The sequence below is a fragment of the Moschus berezovskii genome, chromosome 16, assembly GCF_049115385.1.
Source record: "Moschus berezovskii isolate FMDL1 chromosome 16, NW_MosBer_1.0, whole genome shotgun sequence".
NCBI lineage: Eukaryota > Metazoa > Chordata > Mammalia > Artiodactyla > Moschidae > Moschus > Moschus berezovskii.
This window is the reverse complement of record NC_142475.1, coordinates 30,886,534-30,908,126: the sequence shown is the minus strand read 5'-3', so window position 1 is coordinate 30,908,126 and position 21,593 is coordinate 30,886,534.

Sequence of the window (21,593 nt, the reverse complement as noted above, 5' to 3'; positions counted from 1 at the left end):
CATCCAGGATTGATCTCCTTTAGAATGGACTGGTTGGATCTCCTTGCAGTATAAGGGACTCTCAAGAGTCTTCTCCAACACCACAGTTCAAAAGCATCGATTCTTCGGCGATCAGCCTTCTTCACAGTCCAACTCTCACATCCATACATGACCACGGGAGAAACCATTGCCTTGACTAGACGGACCTTGGTTGGCAAAGTAATGTCTCTGCTTTTTAATATACTATCAAGGTTGGTCATAACTTTCCTTCCAAGGAGCAAGCGTCTTTTAATTTCATGGCTGCAATCAGCATCTGCAGTGATTTTGGAGCCCAAAAAAACAAAGTCTGACACTGTTTCCACTGTTTTTCCATCTATTTCCCATGAAGTGATGGGACCAGATGCCATGATCTTTGTTTTCTGAATGTTGAGCTTCAAACCAACCTTTTCACTCTCCTCTTTCACTTTCATCAAGAGGCTTTTGAGTTCCTCTTCACTTTCTGCCATAAGGGTAGTGTCATCTGCATATCTGAGGTTATTGATATTTCTCCCGGCAATCTTGATTCCAGCTTGTGCTTCTTCCAGCCCAGCGTTCCTCATGATGTACTCTGCATATAAGTTAAATAAGCAAGGTGACAATATACAACCTTGACGTACACCTTTTCCTATTTGGAACCAGTCTGTTATTCCATGTATAAGTTGTTCAAAATGCCTCAGAAAGATTAAATAATCTCTGCATTGTCTCTCTTTTATCTTCATTCAGACAGTTTATCATCACATAAATGAATCTTGAATTTCTCCACTAAGAGAAATTATAAGAAGCATTCAACTGAGGGAGAAAGTGCCTGTCAAAGGGAAAACTCATGATCAATAGCTAAAAAAAAAAAAGGCATGAATGAATGGAGATCTAAGTATTTAGATTAGAAACACAAGACAGGAAATCACCTTAACTTTTCAAAGGATTGTCCCTACACTAATTTGACTTATAGTGTCTTATATGATTATTTGTATTTTCTTTAATAAATACAAAAGTTAGATTTATATGTTTAGTATTTATGTTCTAAGAAAGGATAATTTATAAATATCATAAAGAATATTTTTTCTTATTTGACTACATGTGTCTTTGTATGTAAGTAACCTTCCTCTTCACATTGGATCTTAATTATAAAGAATCTGTTCTGAGATTCATCACCTAGAAAAAAAATAATGATTTTTAGAAGTAAAATAGACACTAATGGATGCCAAGACAGGCTTTGCAATCCTTGCTAATGAATGCACATGAAAATGATCAATCAAGCCTATGCTTCAGCTGTTAAGATATAGATCATCGCTGCTATATGATGACAGCTCAAATATGGTCTCCTAATCTTGCTCTAATGCAGGGTGTCAAACAGATTTTTGTGTAATAGTGAGAGTATACTTATTCTATCGACTCTAAAGTTGATAAATGTTGAGTCAGCTTCACCCCACAAGAGAGGGTGGGAAAGTGCCTCTGCATCATGTGGAGTGGGGATGGTCCTTCCTGGTGACTCAGGTTATTCAAAAATTCTGAGGATATCGTAATTTCTGAGATGCCTGGAAAATAGAGAACAGGCTTTTGGTCTATAGCCCAAGAGTGGTGGTCACGAGAATTTTATCCCAAAACTGTATGGTCATTTGAGTGGGGCAACTCTAGTTCCTTCACCCTGTGCATGCATGTGTGCTAAGTCGCTTCAGTCATGTCTGACTCTTTGAGACACTATGGACTGTAGCTCATCAGACTCCTCTATTCATTGGGTTCTCTGGGCAAGAATACTGAAGTGGGTTGCCATGCCCTCCTCCAGGGGATCTTCCCAACCTTGGACTGAACTCATGTCTTATGTCTCCAGCACTGGCATGTGAGTTCTTTACCACTAGCACCACCACACTGTCAAAGAGCATCTGCTATTACCCTTGAACCTCGAAGGGTCCACTGCAAAGCTGCAGAGGTTCTATCTCTGCAGATGCAGGTCCCGGTGTTCACTTCACTCACTGAATCTGCCACTGTTGCCACTCCCAAGTAACCCTTTTTAAATCTTGAGCAAAGCTACCCCTCCCAGGCATATCAGCAGAAACATTTATTCTGTCAGTATATTCATGAAGTAAATATCTGGGTTGAAGTGTTATTTTGTCATATTAAAATACAATCTCTACAACACAAAACATTCTTCTAGACTGAAGAGGCCAGACCCAGTTGAAAAAATTACAAGTCTTTTTACAAGAGGAGAGAAAAACCCAAATGATCAACACAACCTTATCTATCTATCTATATACAGATATGCCATGCATAGCATAGATATACACAGATAGAGCTAGAGATAGACAGACAGGTATCAGTAGGGCTATACTAGTAAGAAAAATGCAAATGAAAATATTGATACATTTAATAGGTATTTATTGAGCTATTTTAAACATGGTATATTCAGGAGCTATCATTGCAAAAATATAAGATAGGCAAAGGCTCTTGTTCCCATCACTGGAAACAATTCTCCATATTTTATACATTTATACTGAGAGAATATAAAACATTTAAATAAATAATACACAAGCTAACACACATGAAAAGAATAAGGACCTTAACACAGTTGTTGATGCTATGAATTTCACATAATAAACCCTGTTGCAGATATGTTGGTAGCCTCAGGCAATGTAAAAATTTGTCAGGACATTTTCTTTTTAAATATATCTACTGTTGGTTATACGTGAAAAATTAGATATTTATATATATCTTTCTGTATATAATTAAATATGCACAATTTTTATGACTTTAATATATACCATCAAAATATGTTCTTGTTAAAAACAAATATGAATCACTGAAAAATAAAACTTCACCATATAACATGTCAAAAATCCCATGATAATCAGTCTAAGTGATTTTTAAATTAATGTGATATAACCACATACTGGGACCTGAGTTAAGACTGAAGGCCAAGACTTTTGAGAGCATCAGAGATCAACATGGTTATTTCCTCATGAAAGGTCTACCCTAGAGAAGAGTCAAATGAAGCATCTGTTTCCTGTTAATCTCTCAAGGAAAAAAAAAAGTGAAATGTTCTAAACTAAGCCGAATAGTCATCCAACAGCTGTTTTTGTGGCAAAAAGTAAAATAAATTCTAGGCTGTTTTCCTTTAGGGGATCTATGGCAGAATTCTTTCATAATTAGCATTGAGGAAATGTGATGACTCCACTTACCTTTTAATTGCATGCCATTTTATTGAAATTGTGTATGTGCTAAACAAAGTAATGTCTCTTTGCTACCTGAAAATCATGGAAAGTTATAACATTTGTATAAGAAAAATACATAAGACATCCCAATCCTGTTTGGCATTCACAGATTCTACAGTAGTGTTGCCCACGGTATGTTGATTTTTTTTTCAACATAGTCCTAGAAAAAGAGAGAAACTGATCCACTTACATTACACACATCCACACCCCATCCCACACAGAACAGTGTCTCTCAACTGTATTAGATACAAATATAAAAAAACAAATATCAATCAATATGTATAAAATAAAAATGAGAGTTAACTATAGAATCCTACTGCTCCTTACTATAAATTATTTACCACCTGATAATGAAAAGAAATAATATTTCATTCAACAAGAGCATTTATGAATTTTATCAGTTATTCACTAACAATAGTGTAAAATGTCCCAAAGTTCTAAATCCACTAGATCATATATGTAGTGTAACTAATTTGGCAGAAGGTGAATTATATTTTAAAAAATAATTTTTATTACAAAAGAGATAATAACCCTAAAACAATTTGTTCAAATTTGGGGGGAAGAGGATTAAAAGGATGTTAAGTATATTTGGATAATTCATTTAAGCCTAGTAGATGCACATTGCTCCACCCTATGTTCATTGGAAGGACTGATGCTAAAGCTGAAACTGCAATACTTTGGCCACCTCATGCGACTAGTTGACTCACTGGAAAAGACTCTGATGCTGGGAAAGGTTGGGGGCGGGAGAAGGGGACAACAGAGAATGAGATGGCTGGATGGCATCACCGACTCTGTGGACATGAGTTTGAGTGAGTTTGAACTCCGGGATTTGGTGATGGACAGGGAGGCCTGGGGTGCTGTGATTCATGGGGTCGCTGGGAGTCAGACATGACTGAGCGACTGAACTGAACTGAACTGAACTGATACCATCTCAGGCAACTTGAACATCAGAAGTCTCAACTGGAAAATGAAAATGATCTCTAAATTCTCTGTAGTATATTTTAAAAGATATGGAAACCATGGGCACATTTTCATAAAGGCAAAGATCATGGTTAAACTATCCAAGGCTGTTTTTTCAGTACCTAACATGGTGCCTGGCTTACAACATGGATGTGCACTCAGTCACATCTGACTCTCTGCGATCCCGTGGACTGTAGCCATGGGGGAAGCCCGGCTAATACCATAGATCCTCACTGAATTTACATTCAAATAATGAGTGACGTATGTTTTCTATTATTTTGAAAATTCTCAAATATTTCAAAATTTCTTTGTAAGTATATCAACTACTCACAAAAGTTTCCTATATACTTGAACATATATATTACTCTGTTTACATGAAGGTTTTATATATATAACCTTCATGTAAACAGAGTAATTATGATCTTAGCAGTATATTTTTATCATTGGCACACACAAGACATTGCTTGTTTGTTCATGTTTCCTTTGTCTCTCCCTCCTCTCTTTCTATCTTTGCTTCTTAATGATAAAATAATATGTTCCACAAAATCACTATCCTCTCCATAACTTCAGCTACCCATTTGCTACTCCCTTACCCCATGTTTCTGCCTCCTTCCATCCAAATTAGCTATGCCTCTCAATCTTTTAGTTATTATTTTCTCCCTTTCCTTTCAGATATTTTATCTCAACTATATATATATATAATAAGTGATATGGGTAAATAGAGATATATTTATTTTTTATTATTTTAACTCTGTAAGAGGGACATTATTAAGTGCATAATTGGGGTCAATTTATTTTCATCTATTGCCTTTTTGAGGTTCATGCATTAGTAAGCAGCACTGTGCATCATTTAACTTTGTATTAGCATCCTAGTTTATTCATTCACTGTCTTGTCATAGGGAATTTGGATTGTTTCCTCATTTTTCATTAAGTTATTGTTCATAGCATTTTTATGAATGCTGTGGTAAATATCTCCCAGGGGGGTAGATGTAACAATTAATCTTACTTATATACTGATGTTGCCAACTGCTAAGTCAAAGTATAAGTGAATGTTCAACTTTATGATGCAACAATGAAGCAATGAGTTTAGAATGTTCACTTTTCCTTTCTTTATTTGCATTTCTCTGATTATTAACTTTTTTAGGAAGATAAATTTTTAATTTTAAAACTATTATAATGTTAGTTTTAAATAGGAAACTCTACCGGTACTACCTAAGAAATATATTTTAATTTTAGGAATAGGGAAAGATATCTTAAAGAATACACAAACATTTTAACTGTAGAGGTTTTGGAATTCTTCAGATTTTTGTTGTTGTTGTTATTACTTTTCTTGGCCTTTAGTCTCCCATATAAACTTTAGAATCAGTTTAACAAATTTCATAAAATGCAAGCTGTGATTCTGATTGGATTTTTCTTGAACATATATATTAATTTAGAAAGACTAGAGAACTTCATAAAATTCGGTTTTTCTATCCATTTATTTAATTTTCTTTAGCGCACTTAAAATTTTTTAGGATTTTTCCTGTAAAGATCCCACCTATTTTTTGTTACATTGATTATGAGACCTTGGATTCTGCTTTATATTATTTCTTCTCAATTATCTTTTCTACATGTCTCTCATTGGTGTAGTAAAAAGTGATTAATTTCATATATTAATCATATTCTTTTAACTTTATAATTTCCATCCTTTCTGTCTAATAAATTTCTGATATATTTTCTAATAACTGTTTTATATATAAATGTTTAAATAAAACATTATTTGTAAAACAATAATATTTTTTAAATTCTTAAATCGCTAGTTTCTTCTCTTATTATATTGTGCTGGCTACATCTACATTCTCAAATAGATATTAAATTAAAGTAGTTATGGCAAGATTCTTATATTGTCTTTGATTTAAAAATATATATTTCTAATATTTCCTATTTAGGATTTTATTTGTCTTAATAATTTTAATAGATTTTAAAAGAGCTTATGAAATTTTAATTTGAGAGTATGTCAAATTTTATGAGAAGACTTTTTTCTGTTTATTGAAATGTTTGTGTACGTTTTTCTTCAATAACTACTGTCATACTCAGCCAAATTAAACAATTTAATTTACATTACTTCTATGGCTCCTCTGGAAAAGACTCTGATGCTGGGAGGGACTGGGGGCGGAGGAGACGGGGACGACAGAGAATGAGATGACTGGATGGCATCACCAGCTCAATGGACATGAGTCTGAGTGAACTCCGGGAGTTGGTGATGGACAGGGAGGCCTGGCGTGCTGTGATTCATGGGGTCGCAAAGAGTCGGACACGACTGAGCAACTGAACTGAACTGAAGTGATGGCTCCTCTAAGGGCTAGCAATTTATTTCCTTCATTATTCAAATAAACATTTGTATTAAGGCAAGTTTAAGTGTGTTTAGGATCCATATTTAATTCAAATAAATTTGTCATTGTTTTTGATTATCAATTTTTAAAGCTTACATCCTATGGTATCATTACTATTTTGATGATGTGTATATCTTTCTGATATTTGGGCAACTGTTTTTGGTGTTGTTCAGTTGGTAAATCATGTCTGAATCTTTGCAACCCCATGGACTACAGTACGCCAAGTTCCTCTATATTCCACTATCTCCCAGAGTTTACTCAAATTCATGTCTCTTGAGTCAGTGATGCTATGTAACTATTTTATCCTCTGCCACCTTCTTCTCCTTTTGCCTTCAATCTTTCCCAGCATCGAGGTCTTTTCCAATAGGTCAGACAGCCAAAGTATTGGAGTTTCAGCATCAGTTCTTTAAATGAATGTTCAAGGTTAATTTCCTTTAGGATTTAATGATTTGATCTCCTTGAAATCCAAGGGACTATCAAGAGTCTTCCCCAGCACCACAATTCAAAAGCATCAATTCTTCTGAACTCAGTCTTTATAGCCCAACTCGCACTTCCATTCATGACTACTGGAAAAACCATCAGTTCAGTTCAGATCAGTCGCTCATTCATGTCTGACTCTTTGTGATCCCATGAACTATACTAGCATGACAGACCCTCCCTGTCCATCACCAGCTCCCGGAATATACTCCAACTCATGTCCATTGAGTCAGCAATGCCGTCCAACCATCTCATCCTTTGTCGTCCCCTTCTCTTACCTTCAATATTTCCCAGCATTAGGGTCTTTTCAAATGAATCAGCTCTTTGCAGCAGGTGGCCAACATATTGGAATTTTAGCTTCAGCATCAGAACTTCCAATGAACATTCAGGACGGATTTTCTTTAGGATGAACTGGTTGGATCTCCTGGCACTCTCCAAGGGACTCTCAAGAGTCTTCTCCAACACCAAAGTTCAAAAGCATCAATTCTTCAGTGCTCAGCTTTCTTTATAGTCCAACTCTCACATCTATACATGACTAATGGAAAAACCATAGCTTTGACTAGATGGACCTTTGTTGGCAAAATAATGTCTCTGCTTTTTCATATACTGTCTACGTTGGTCATAACTTTTCTTCCAAGGAGTAAGCATCTTTTAATTTCATGGCTGCAATCACCATCTGCAGTGACTTTGGAGCCCCCCAAAATAAAGTCTGCCACTGTTGCCACTGTTTCTCCATCTATTTGCCATGAAGTGATGGGACTGGATACCACGAACTTAGTTTTCTTAATGTTGAGTTCAAAGCCAACTTTTTCACTCTCCTCTTTCACTTTCATCACGAGGCTCTTTAGTTCTTCAGTTTCTTCATAAAGTTGGTGTCATCTGCATATCTGAGGTTATTGATATTTCTCCCGGCAATCTTGATTCCAGATGTGCTTCATCCAGGCCAGCGTTTTTCATGATGTACTCTGCATATAAGTTAAACAGGGTGACAATATACAGCCTTGACATACTTTTTTCCCTATTCAGAACCAGTCTGCTCTTCCATGTCTAGTTCTAACTGTTGCTTCCTGACCTGCATAAAGATTTCTCAAGAAAAGATGTGCTCAATAAAGGACAGAAATGGTATGGACCAAACAAAAGCAGAAGATATTAAGAGGTGGCAAGAATACACAGAAGAACTGTACAAAAAAAGATCTTCATGATACAGATTATCATGATGGTGTGATCACTGACCTAGAACCAGACATCCTGGAATGTGAAGTCAAGTGGGCTTTAGGAAACATCACTATGAACAAAGCTAGTAGTGGAGATGATGGAATTCCAGTTGAGCTACTTCAAATCCTAAAAGATGATGCTGTGAAAGTGCTGCACTAAATAGGCCAGCAAATTTGGAAAACTCAGCAGTGGCCACAGGACTGGAAAAGGTCAGTTTTCATTCCAATCCCTAAGAAAGGCAATGCCAAAGAATGCTCAAACTACCACACAATTGCACTCATCTCACACGCTAGTAAAGTGATGCTTAAAATTCTCCAAACCAGGCTTCAACAATATGTGAACTGTGAACTTCCTTCCAGATGTTCAAACTGGTTTTAGAAAAGGCAGAGGAACCAGAGATCTAATTGCCAACATCTGCTGGATCATCAAAAAAGCAAGAGAGTTCCAGGAAAACATCTATTTCTTCTTTATTGACTATGCCAAAGCCTTTGACCTTGTGGATCACAATAAACAGGGGAGAGTTCTTCAAGCGATGGGAATACCAGACCACCCAACCTGCCTCTTGAGAAATCTGTATGCAGGTCAGGAATAAACAAAGCTTTGACTATATGCACCTTTGTCAGCAAAGTGATGTCTCTGCTTTTTAATACACTGTCTAGTTTTGTCACAGCTTTTTTTCCAAGGAGCAAGCATTTTTCATTTCGTGGCTGCAGTCACTGTCCACAGCAATTTTGGAGTCCAATAAAGGGAACCCTCTTACACTGTTGGTGGGAATGCAAACTAGTACAGCCACTATGGAGAACAGTGTGGAGATTCCTCAAAAAAATGGAAATAGAACTGCCAAATGATCTAGCAATTGCACTCCTGGGCATACACACCGAGGAAACCAGAATTGAAAGAGATACATGTACTCCAATGTTCATTGCAGCACTGTTTATAATAGCCAGGACATGGAAGCAACCTAGATGTCCGTCTCCAGATGAATGGATAAGAAAACTTTAGTACATATACACAATGGAGTATTACTCAGCCATTAAAAAGAATGCATTTGAATCAGTTCTAATGAGGTGAATGAAACTGGAGCCTATTATACAGAGTGAAGTAAGCCAGAAAGAAAAACACCAATACAGTATACTAACGCATATATATGGAATTTAGAAAGATGCAAATGATAACCCTGTATACGAGACAGCAAAAGAGACACTATAGAACAGTCTTTGGGACTCTGTGGGAGAGGGTGAGGGTGGGATGATTTGGGAGAATGACATTGAAACATGTATGTTGTCATATGTGAAACGAATCACCAGTTCAGGGTCGATGCATGTTACAGGATGCTCAGTGCTGGTGTGCGGGGATGACCCAGAGGGAGGATAAAGGGAGGAGGGAGGTGGGAGGGGGGTTCAGGAAGGGGAACTCATGTACACCCGGTGCGGATTCATGTCAATGTATGGCAAAACCAACCAATATAATATTGTAAAATAATTAGCCTCCAATAAAAAAAAAAAAGAAAATCTGTCACTGCTTCCACTTTGTCCCCTTCTATTTGCCATAAAGTTATGGGCGTTGGGCAACTGCACAAAATGACAGGTTGTTGATTGATGACAAGATCTAACATATGCAGTACACAATTACCTATTTTGTTTAGTATTAAGAAAATATTTAGTGTTACAGAAACCCATTGTGAACGCCCATATATTAATTACCAGCTTTGTAATATTCTGAATTCATATACTTCTTTTCATATTTTTTAATCTATAATAATATAAACTTCATGCTTTTATGAGTCTTAGAGACACAATCCGTATGAAGCAGACAACAAATAGTAGACATTACTTTCTATTGCTACTGTTATTGATTATATGTTCCTGTAGTGGCACTAGCGGTAAAGAACCTGCCTTCCAATGCGGAGATGCAAGAGACGCAGGTTCAATCCCTAGGTCCGGATGCTCTCCTGGAGGACAGCATGGCAACCCACTCCAGTATTCTTGCCTGGAGAATCCCCATGGACAGAAGAGTCCAGCAGTCTACAGTCCATAGGGTCTCAAAGAGTTGGGCATAACTTGGAACACATACACGCATGCTAGTGTATCAAATATTAAATACTAGGCAGATATAATAGAAAGTGAGATTTTATTTTAAAAAATTGTTAGGATTGTACCTTACACATATAAATTCCAAACTTTCAAATAATCCAAGAGTGGCAAATATGATTATTTAAAATAAATGGTTTCCATTTTTAAATGCTTTCCATTTCTAAAATTATAATTAAGTATTGGAGTGTCCAAATAAAATTCACATTCTATTCCTTTCCTTAAGGGGAGCACTGACCACCATTTACATATTCACAGTATGAAAGTCATTGTGTATGTGTAGATTTAGGCTTATCCTGTGGGCTGATTCTGAATATTAATAGATAATTATGGATCTCATTCTTTATTTTTTCTAATAGATGATTGTTTCCATAGATACATGATGACTAATTAGAATAATGAGCTTTTCAAATTGTCTATCCTATGGCTTTAAAATAATGAACTCACTTGTCATGCATTAGATATGTTTCCTATTCTCTTCTAAAATATAATGATTTTACTATGTTTTTAATATCAATAGGGGTTGATGTGTAAAGATATCCATTCAGAAATCTTAGGTAGGCTGAGGCACTTAAATCCACTCCCTGTATTTTTCCATTCCTTGCCTCTTTCCCTCTCCCTTCCTTTGTCCCCTAAGTCCATAAAAGGGCACGAGCTTTTGTTTGGGATCCTTAGCAGTGATGTCATTCCCTCCTTGCACACTGTATTCAACTGATCCTCACCTGCTGCCATTCCTTGCAGGGGAAAGGAACACTGGGGAGGTGGTGCCATGCTCTTTGGCCTCTTCCTTTCACAGTCACAGTAGGTGAATAAAAGCTTGACTGTTGTTTTCAGTTTGGCTTATTGTCCTAATTGACCACCTTGACACCAGGAAGCTCAACAGACAATTTAATGTATTTTTCTCCAGCTGGAGGATGAACTATAGGGTCAATTGAATTGTTGATTTAAAGCTGATGGCTTTTATTTAAGCTCAGTATTTTGAATAACAAAGCCTCAGACTCTGTATGAACTCATTTATAGTGACTTAAAGGATGGAAATTATAGTTGAGGCTATAGCATTATCAGGGCTTCCCAGGTGATACTAGTGGGAAAGAACCCACCTGCCAAAGCAGGAGACCTAGAAGATGCAGATTAGATCCCTGGGTAGGGAAGATTCCCCGGAGAAGGGCATGGCAACCCAATCCAGTATTCTTGCCTGAATAATCTCATGGCCAGAGATGCATGGTAGGCCACAGTCCATAGGGTTGCAAAGAATCAGACACGACTGAAGCGACAGCACACACATGCATGCATAGAATTATCATGAAGCCAAGGGTAAATAGAATTTTACAGGAATGTTGATCAAGTTGACATGTTAGTATAATATTATATGCCCTTTCATGTGTCACAACCTTGTCTTGGTGAAGGGGCTTGTGTAAATCAATGAAGCTATGAGCCATGCTGTACAGGGTCACCCAAGATGGATGAGTTATAGTGAAGAGTTCTAACAAAACGCAGTTCACTGGAGGAGGGAATAGCAAGGCACTCCAGTATTCTTGCCGCGAGAACCCCATAAACAGTATGAAAAGGCAAAAAGATGACACTGGAAGATATGTTGTAGTCCATGGGGTCACAAAGAGTCAGATATGACTTAGCAACTGATCAACAACAACATAAAACCATGTGAGACATTTCCTGATACAATACTGAATCAAAAATTTGAAAACTAAAAGATAGGTACTAGGAATGTACAGTAGTCTATATTTGAAACAGGACAATGGGAAACACTAGGAAGACAGTCAAGAGTCTGGAGCCCTGACAGCAAGTCATTCCAGGGAGTGTATGGTAAAAAAAGAGAAAGACAGTAAGGTTTCAATGTGCAAACATAAATTTTCAGTCATAAATTGAGCAGAAAATTTCTATACACACAAAACAAAGCAGTAATAGCAAAAAAATAGGAAGACATATGGAAGCTTTTGGTGGTGGGGACATATATAAGAATAGCAGGATTTAAAAATGGAATAAAGCAACTTGGAGTCAAGTATAGAGCATCAGCAATGAGGAAACTGAAATTGGCAACGTGGGACAGTGGACAGAGCGTGGAAATAGTGGTCAGATAACCTGGGATTAGATAAGACTTCCACACTTAATATTCTTATCAATTTGCTCCAGACTTTTTACAACAAAACAAAAGTCACCCCAAAGTGACTTAAGAATACAGAATATAGGAGACTTATTTATTCACCAAACATATTAGGGTCTGGTAGACTGACTTAATGGAGAAGGCAATGGCAAGCCACTCCAGTACTCTTGCCTAGAAAATCCCATGGATGGAGGAGCCTGATTTGCTGCAGTCCGTGGGGTCGCTAAGGGTCGGACATAGCTGAGCGACCTCACTTTCACTTTTCACTTTCACATATTAGAGAAGGAAATGGCAACCCACTCCAGTGTTCTTGCCTGGAGAATCCCAGGGACAGGGGAGCCTGGTGGGCTTCTGTCTATGAGGTCACACAGAGTCGGACACGACTGAAGTGACTTAGCAGCAGCAGCAGCAGCAGCAGCAGACTGACTTAAAATGCAGCTTTCTGCAGGGACTCAAATAATTTCACAAGGCCCTAGACATTTCTCCTTTTCCTTCTCAAAGTCTACCTTCTTCTAAATTTATTCCAAAATCTAATATTACCCACTTAAGATACATCGTTCATGTAGCATAACAATTAACAATCTCTCTCTTCAAGACTCCAGGTGTCAGAGAGAGAGGCCCTATTCCTGAAGCTTCAGTGATAGTCATAAGATTTCTTATGATTGGACTGGCTAAAAGCTATGTTCACTTCTGATGGATTACTGTGCCTAAAGGAATATGAATTAGTGTGATAGGGTTCTTATTCACATAAATGAAAGGAAGATTATGAAACCTAATATATGCAGATAATCCAGTTGGGTTCTAAGCCAATGTAACCACTTAATGAATGTGGCTTTAGAACTCTTTTCTTCATTTGTCTGAATATTTAAAAGATACTCCCCTCTTTTATATTAGGGTAGATGCTAGTCTCAAGGAAGTTCACAGAAGAGAGTAGTAAGTAAACTCAATGCAATAAGAAAGTGAGCGGGTAATTAACCTAGAAATTCTTTGTGGTCATGAATAAAGTTAGAGTAGGGGAAAAGAAGTATATTTGGTAACCAGTTATAATCCAAAGAAGTTAGAAACTATGGGTGTAGGTTAAATTAGTAACCAGTGTCTCATATTGGTGTCCTGGTTTTCCATCATTCTCATTAAATAATTTGTAGCATTCAGAGCTCACAAATTTGTACAAGAAAATTTTGAAACTTAGAATCTAATTAGAAAGCCAAAAACAAGTCATTCTGGAGACTCAAACTGAGCTGATAGAGTAGAAGGACAGAACTCATCTGCCCCCATGAACACATCAAATATACGCCTACTATACATGTGGGACAATTTTCATTGAAAACTAACTGAAGACCAGAAGAAAGACTCCTGTACAACCAAGGCTATAAGAAAAATACATGTGAATTGTGTAGGAAGGGAAGAGAATTATCAGATCAGGATGTAGGCCCCTGGGAGGGGACTCATGGGAAAGATAATATCACATGGGAGAGATCTTCTCTGGGTAGGAACAGTTAGATGCATATATAGTGTGCCTCAGTCCTGGGGGTCAACAAAGGGAAGATGAGACCCTAAGGATGGAGGGCTGGTGGGAGTAATAGGAGAGCTGGGAAAGACTGGATTTTGCTTGTGAGTTGTGCACAAATGCTAGCTTGCTCTTGAAGAAGAGCAGAGAGGGTGACTGAAATTGTGCAGCTAGCTGGTGGTTTCCTAAACCATCCTGGCACAAGCCCCTTGGAGCAGAGCAAATAATCTGGTATAATTTGCCTTGCACTGGAGCTCTGCACTGGAAAGAGGGCTGCCACAACCAAGGAAAAAGCTCAGCCATAGGATACTGTGAGAACTCAAACCCTAAGCAATGTCTGAGCAGGTAGGGGCAGCCATTACTGGTGATTACACAGGTGGCACATCGGAGGCAGTCCAGATCTCTGACACCATGTTCCAACCCTTGCAGGATACCCACACAAGCCCCTCTTGCTCCAGCACTGATCCCCTTTGAGACCAGTATATTTGGAGATGCAGGTTTGATCCCTGGGCGGGGAAGATCCTCTGGAGAAGGAAATAGCAACCCACTCCAGCATTCTTGCTTGGGAAATTCCATGGACAGAAAAGTCTGGTGGGCTACATAGTCCATGTGTTTGCAAAAGAGCTGGACAGGACTTAGCAAATAAACAACAACAGTGTATATAACAAAACAGAAACAGTCTCACAGATATAGAGTACAAAATTAGTGGTTACCAGTGGGGAATGAGGACAGGTGAGAGACGAGCAAGAGTAGGGATATGGGGATATGGGATTAAGAAACACAAACTATCATGTATAAAATAAATAATCGATGAGTTTACATTTTACAGCACAGTGAAATACAGTCATTATTTTGTAATAACTTTAAACGGAGTATGGTCTATAATAATCTTGAATAATTATATTGCACACCTGGGATTAATATAATATTTTAAACAGTTATACTTCAATTAAACAAACAAAGCAAAAAAATAAGTCATTTTTCATTGCCCAACATCCGGAATGGAAGACTTTGCATTGCAGTACTAAAAACATGAATCTACATTCATATATCTAGTGTCATATAGGCTTGTTTATATAATTCTTGGATAGTGATATCTATTTATTTACCTATTTATTAATGCATTAATTTATTAATTAATCAAAATTTATTCAAAATCCAATCCATGGTAATTATTCTTTTAGATGCTGAGGGATAACAAGGTGCTTGGGCATGCTGTCACCTCAGTTCTATCTGATTCTTTGCGATCCCATGAACTATATAACTCACCAGGTTCCTTTGTCCATGGGATTCTCCAGGCAAGAATACCAGAGTGGGTCACCATTTACTTCTCTAAGCGATCTTCCTGAACCAGGGTTCAAACCCATGTCTCTTACATCTCTGCACTGGCAGGCTGGTTCTTTATCACTAGCACCACCTGGGAAGCCAACAGTATTTCTCTGTTTGACAGCTCTCAGTTATGTAATAAAAAATAAATAAATAAGAAGGAGGGAGGGTACAGGTAATCATAAAGTCTCTCACAAAAAATCTTGAAATTCACTTAAAATAGCAATAAATTTGTCTAAGATCCACTTCCCTTCTAAACTCCACCTATAGTATCTACTAATGTTTAAGCCATGTGAACTCCCATCTCAGCTCTGACCTATCCCCTGAACATCTACCATCTTCTCTATCTTCCCCAGCAAGCCTATAATTCCCTTTAAGTCCCAAGGACATGAAAATAGAAAATATGTATAAATTATATTTCTGCAAGACAAAAGCTTTTTGAATTGAGTAAATGCTGAACAATACATGTTGAATTGAAATGTTTATTAAGCAAGGAACTCCCTTAAAGGCAACAGATATATTTCCTAAAGTATGTGAAAGGCACTATGTTCACTTAAGACTCGCATGAACTTGCTCAATGTGTATAAAATATTTAGGTGAACTTTAAAATATATAAGAAATAAATTTAATATCTATTCAATAACAAAGTTTGGATGGCATTTCAAATAAAATGGAAGTAGAAGCTATTTTACATCATTCGATTAGAATATAACAGAAGTAAGGTTAACGGGTCTGCCTCCAATGCGGGAGACCAGGGTTCAATCCCTGGGTCGGGAAGATCCCCTGGAGAAGGAATGGTAACCCACTCCAGTATTCTTGCCTGGAGAATCCCATGGACGGAGAAGCCTGGTAGGCTATAGTCCACGGGGTCGCAAAGAGTCGGACACGACTGAGCGACTGAACGGAACCAAACGGAACGGAAGGGGAAGGAGGTAACAGCCTATCCTAAAGGAAAGAGCTATGTGACTTCATAGTCATAATCAGTGATTCTAAATAACACTGACTTACCCTAATGAGCTAAAGATTCTGCCAAAATCTATTTCTCTTTCTCCTGCCAGTGAAAAAAATCTATGAAGAAATGATCGAAGTGAAATTTAAGTTTAATAAACTGCAAATATGTTGCTATAATTAAATTTTAAGTTGTCAAGATGAATACACTTGATTATTCGTGTTGAATTAAAACTTAAGGTTAGTAATTACAGCAAATTTTAAGTAAGCAGACAGTGTGTAGATAATGATTAGTCACTTCAGAAAAAGTCTTATCAAGCATTTTGGTTTAGTATATGTAGTCCCATGGGACTATTCTAAGTGACTGGCACATACACACAAAAAAAATGCTTTAAAACATAAATCTATTTAGAGATAGTTTGTTGTTTAAAACCAATGAGGAGAAACTGTTCATCAAATTTTTTTCAAACACTCAAATTTTTCCCCTAAGTTCCATGATAATGTTAACAATAGTATCTTTTTCTACCATCTTTGAAATTGACTTTTGTTGATTCTTTTTAACTTGTCATTATTCCTGACTCTTCTTCTGATGCATGCCTTGATAGTTAACCGTGCTTTCCCCCTGTTTCTATTAAAATTCTTCTAGAATAATTCATGAAGTTAGTGACATGGTCCCAAATATATCTCAGCTTCTTGCCATAAATAAACCAACATATTTACAATCTCTTGAAATGAGTAAAAGTAAAGAAATGCATCACTCTAAATATAAAGCCACACAATAGAAAAACTTGAGAAATTCTGAATGGTTTCACATTATCCTTTGGAAATATAAATTTATTTGGTCTGATACATCTTTTATGAGTATAAAAATTTCTAAACTGGAATAATAATAAGGCTGAAATTAAAAAAACCAAAATATTCACGTTGTAATTCAAACAGTTTTGAAGTTGAAAATATTATATAATGTCTCCAAGGAATTTTTAAGAATTAGTTGAGATAGTTGATGACAACTATTCAAATAGTTTTTGAAAAATTACAAATCCGTACCTTCATAGTTGCTAAGAAGGATGCAGAGAGAACTTTTTGACTGTATAGCCCTTCTTCCAAACACTCACTCTCTCAGTAGTCAATAGTTTCATCAAATGTCAGCTCCTGAGAGAGGATGTCCCTGAACTGCCCCACTGCTACCATCACCGAACAAAATGTGATGTCATGATTTCTTCAGCCCTCTATACTAACTCCCTGTTTTGACTTTGCTTTTTAATACTTGAAGACCTCTCCAACTGAAATTTTTATGCTGACAAAAATATTCTATGTCCATTTTATCCAATGAATAGGCAAAAGTCTCATGTGAATATTGAACATTTTAAATATGACCAGTATGACACAGGAATCTAATGTTTCATTTTCATTAGTTTTCATGAATTTCTGTGTGGCTCCCATATTGAACAGTTTAGCTTTATAACATTGATCAACACCCAGCATTTGTTCCTTATCTGTGTTCCATATTAGAATGAATGCTTTATGAGAAGAGGGATTGGTGTTGCTCGGTATTTTATCATAAACAGTTTTGGCACATAGTTAGAACTCAAGTATATGTTGAATAGATAGACACATCATAGATATAATAGATAAACAAGTACACAGAAAGAAAACCTTGTAATCAATTTGTTTATAAACACGACATGGGCATCACAGCTTCTTTGTTTCATGACAAAGTTTTTTTAAAGTCAACCATACTTTGTATTTATGGGCTTCTCAGGGGGCGTTAGTGGTAAAGAATCTCCAATGCAGGAGACACAAGAGATGCAAGTTCAATCCCTGGATCGGGAAGATACTCTGTAGTAGGAAATGGCTTCCCCTACTCCAGTATTCTTGCCTGGAAAATTCATAGGGCAGAGGAGCCTGAAGGGCTACAGTCCATGAGGCCGCAAAAAGTCGGACATGACTCAGCACACACACACACACACATGTTGTACTTATATTGATTTATACATTTAAGGCATCATGAAGAAACAGGCTTCTAAAATAAAAAGTAAAGTTGATTACCAAAGCTCAAAGTATCAAAAAATATTTAATAATATCTCTATAACACCCGATGATCTTCTCTGATGGCTCCTCTCTGGTAAAGAATCCACCTGCCAATGCAGGAGACACAAGTTTGATCCCTGGGTTGGGAAGATTCCCTTGGAGTAAGAAATGGCAATCCACTCTAGTAGTCTTGCCTGGTCAGAGGAGCCTGGCAGGCTACAACCCATGGGATCTTTGTGACTCTGTGGGAGAGGGTGAGGATGGGATGATTTGGGAGAATGGCATTGAAACATGTATGTTGTCATATGTGAAATGAATCGCCAGTTCAGGGTCGATGCATGTTACAGGATGCTAGGGGCTGGTGTGTGGGGATGACCCAGAGGGAGGATAAGGGGAGGAGGGAGGTGGGAGGGGGGTTCGGGTGGGGGAACTCATGTATACTCAGGGCGGATTCATGTCAATGTATGGCAAAACCAACCAATATAATATTGTAAGATAAAAAAAAAGAGTTGGACATGACGTAGCAACTAAACAACAAAAACAGCACCCAATATCTGATAAATTCAGATAATATCGGTCATTTCGGCCTCCTTGCGGATAAACTACTGGCCTGACTGAAATTAGAGTCACAAAAAGTGTCTGGGTCTCTTATGGTCAGAAGACTCTGGGGCTAAGAAGTGGAAGAGTTTTAGGTTATTAAACTTTATGAAGAACATTCAATCTGACTATTGTGTTTATATCTTACTTAAGTCTTTACAGTGTTGTTCAGCAAAATCTCCAAAAAGTACTTGTTGTTCAGTCTCTCATTCATGTCTAACTCTTTGGGAACTGAGGACTGCAGCATACCAGGCTTCCCTGTCCTTCACCATCTCACAGAGTCTGCTCAAACTCATGTCCAAAGCTCAAACTCATGAGTTTGCTCAGAGTTTGCTCAAACTCATGTCTCAATTCAGAGGGAGAGGTGGTGCTTCCAGAGGTCTGTGGGCAGTCCTCATGCTACACTCATGGGGCAGACAGAAGGAAACACTTTGCTTCATTTTTCTTGTCTACTTAGATCCTTTTCCTCCTCGCAGTCACTGTGGTCTCTCCTTAGAGAGAGTAATGAGTCCCTTCTGCTCCATTACATGTGACCAAACCCTCCACTTCCTCTGCCAGAAAGGTCACACTGTCCCAGTGCTACACTTGCCACTGCTTCCTCTGCTTCTACCACCTCTGCCACTGCCAGTTTCGCCACCACACCCCATGCTTAGCAGCCCCTTCCATGGTCCAGTCCATAAATTGCAAAAGCACAGATGGGAAGATCTTGCAGGTATCCTGATATGCTGTGCAGAGATGTTTTGTTCTGTTTCTGACACGGATGTCTACTAGTTGTGAATTAATTGAAGGGCAGAGGAAAAAAACTCATGTTTCCATGATTCTGATGTCATTCAAAAGAACATTTTCTTAAGTCCCATTATGATTTTTTTGCACCACAAAAGAATTTGGTCCAATTTCTATAGGTTGGTAAGATTAATGCATTTGTCAAGAGTTGGGTGTTCACACTTTGTGTTGATATGTTTATTTTCATCATGAAAATGAAATACACTTTGAGAGGTTTTACACACCATTAAGCATTAGTGTACATGACTAGTTTTGCTCTTTCTTCTCTAATTATTATAATTTTGAGATAGATCAAGTATGACAATGTTTCTAGTAAGTCAAAACGAATGGTAAAAAGAGAATTATAAACATGTCATGGTAAATGGTAAATTTTAAAGACAATCCATAAGATTTTTTAAAACGTATTTTGAAATAAAATGCTTCCCAAAGTATGTAATTTTGGAGTTCTTATAAACATCAGCCTAGAAACAATCTACCTCAAAACCACTGGAAGGACTGATGCTAAAGCTGAAACTCCAATACTTTGGCCACCTCATGCGAAGAGTTGACTCACTGGAAAAGACTCTGATGCTGGGAAGGATTGGGGGCGGGAGGAGAAGGGAATGACAGAGAATGAGATGGCTGGATGGCATCACCAACTCAATGGACATGAGACTGAGTGAACTCCGGGAGTTGGTAATGGACAGGGAGGCCTGGCGTGTTGTGATTCATGCGGTTGCAAAGAGTTGGACATGACTGAGCCACTGAACTGAACAGTACACTTACTATTTTTAGCATGTTTCGTGTAACTAAAAAATACATTTCAACCTATTTAAAGACTTTCATTTAATCCAAATTTTTAAACATGATGTTGTAAATCATTTTGAATTTTTTTCAACAGAACGTATTTTCTTGTATTATTTAAGATGAACTTTATCACTTGCTAAATGGAAAATAAGCCATTTTTTAAATCTCTTGTGTATCAGAATTATTTTTGACTGCAGCTAACAGAACACATGACTTACTCTGATATGTGTTTCACATTTTTAGAAAGCTAGCAGCAGGGACTACTCTGAGTATCCTTGGCTTTTCCTCATGGTCTCACTGTAGTGTAACATATTTTAGAATCTAAAGCATTACAATCTTTCATAATACCATACACACACACACACACACACACACACACACAGGCAGCATTCTTAATCCACTCGCTTTTTTCAGGGAAGGAAATGATGCCCATAAGTCTTAAACAGATGTTCCCCATATCATTAGCCAGAACTGTGTCATATGCCTGTCTCTAGACTAATCATTGGAAAAGGAAATAGGAATGTCATTGTAGAATTCACCCTGAAATAATCCAACAGTGACAGACTTTATTTTCTTGGGCTCCAAAATCACTGCAGATGGTGACTGCAGCCGTGAAACTAAAAGACACTTGCTCCTTGGAAGAAAAACTATGACCAACCTAGATCCCATATTTAAAAGCAGAGACATTATTTTGCTAACAAAGGTTTGTATAGTCAAAGTTATGTGTTTCCAATAGTCATGTATGGATGTGAGATTTGGACAATGAAGAATCCTAAGTGCCCTAATGCTTTTGAGCTGTGATGTTGGAGAAGACTCTTGAGAGTCCCTTGGACTGCAAGGAGATCAAACCAGTCAATCCCAAAGGAAATCTATCCTGAATATTCATTGAAATGACTGATGCTGAAGCTCTAATACTTTGGCCATCTAATGAGAAAGGCTGACTCGTTGGAAAAGACCCTGATGCTGGGAAAGATTGAAGGCAGAAGGACAAGGGAACGACAGAGGATGAGATGGTTGGATGGCATTACTGACTCAATGGACATGAGTTTGAGTAAGCTCTGGCAGTTGGTGTTGGACAGGGAAGCCTGGCACGCTGCTGTCCATTGGGTTGCAAAGAATAAGATATGACTGAGCAACTGAACTAGACTGAATCCA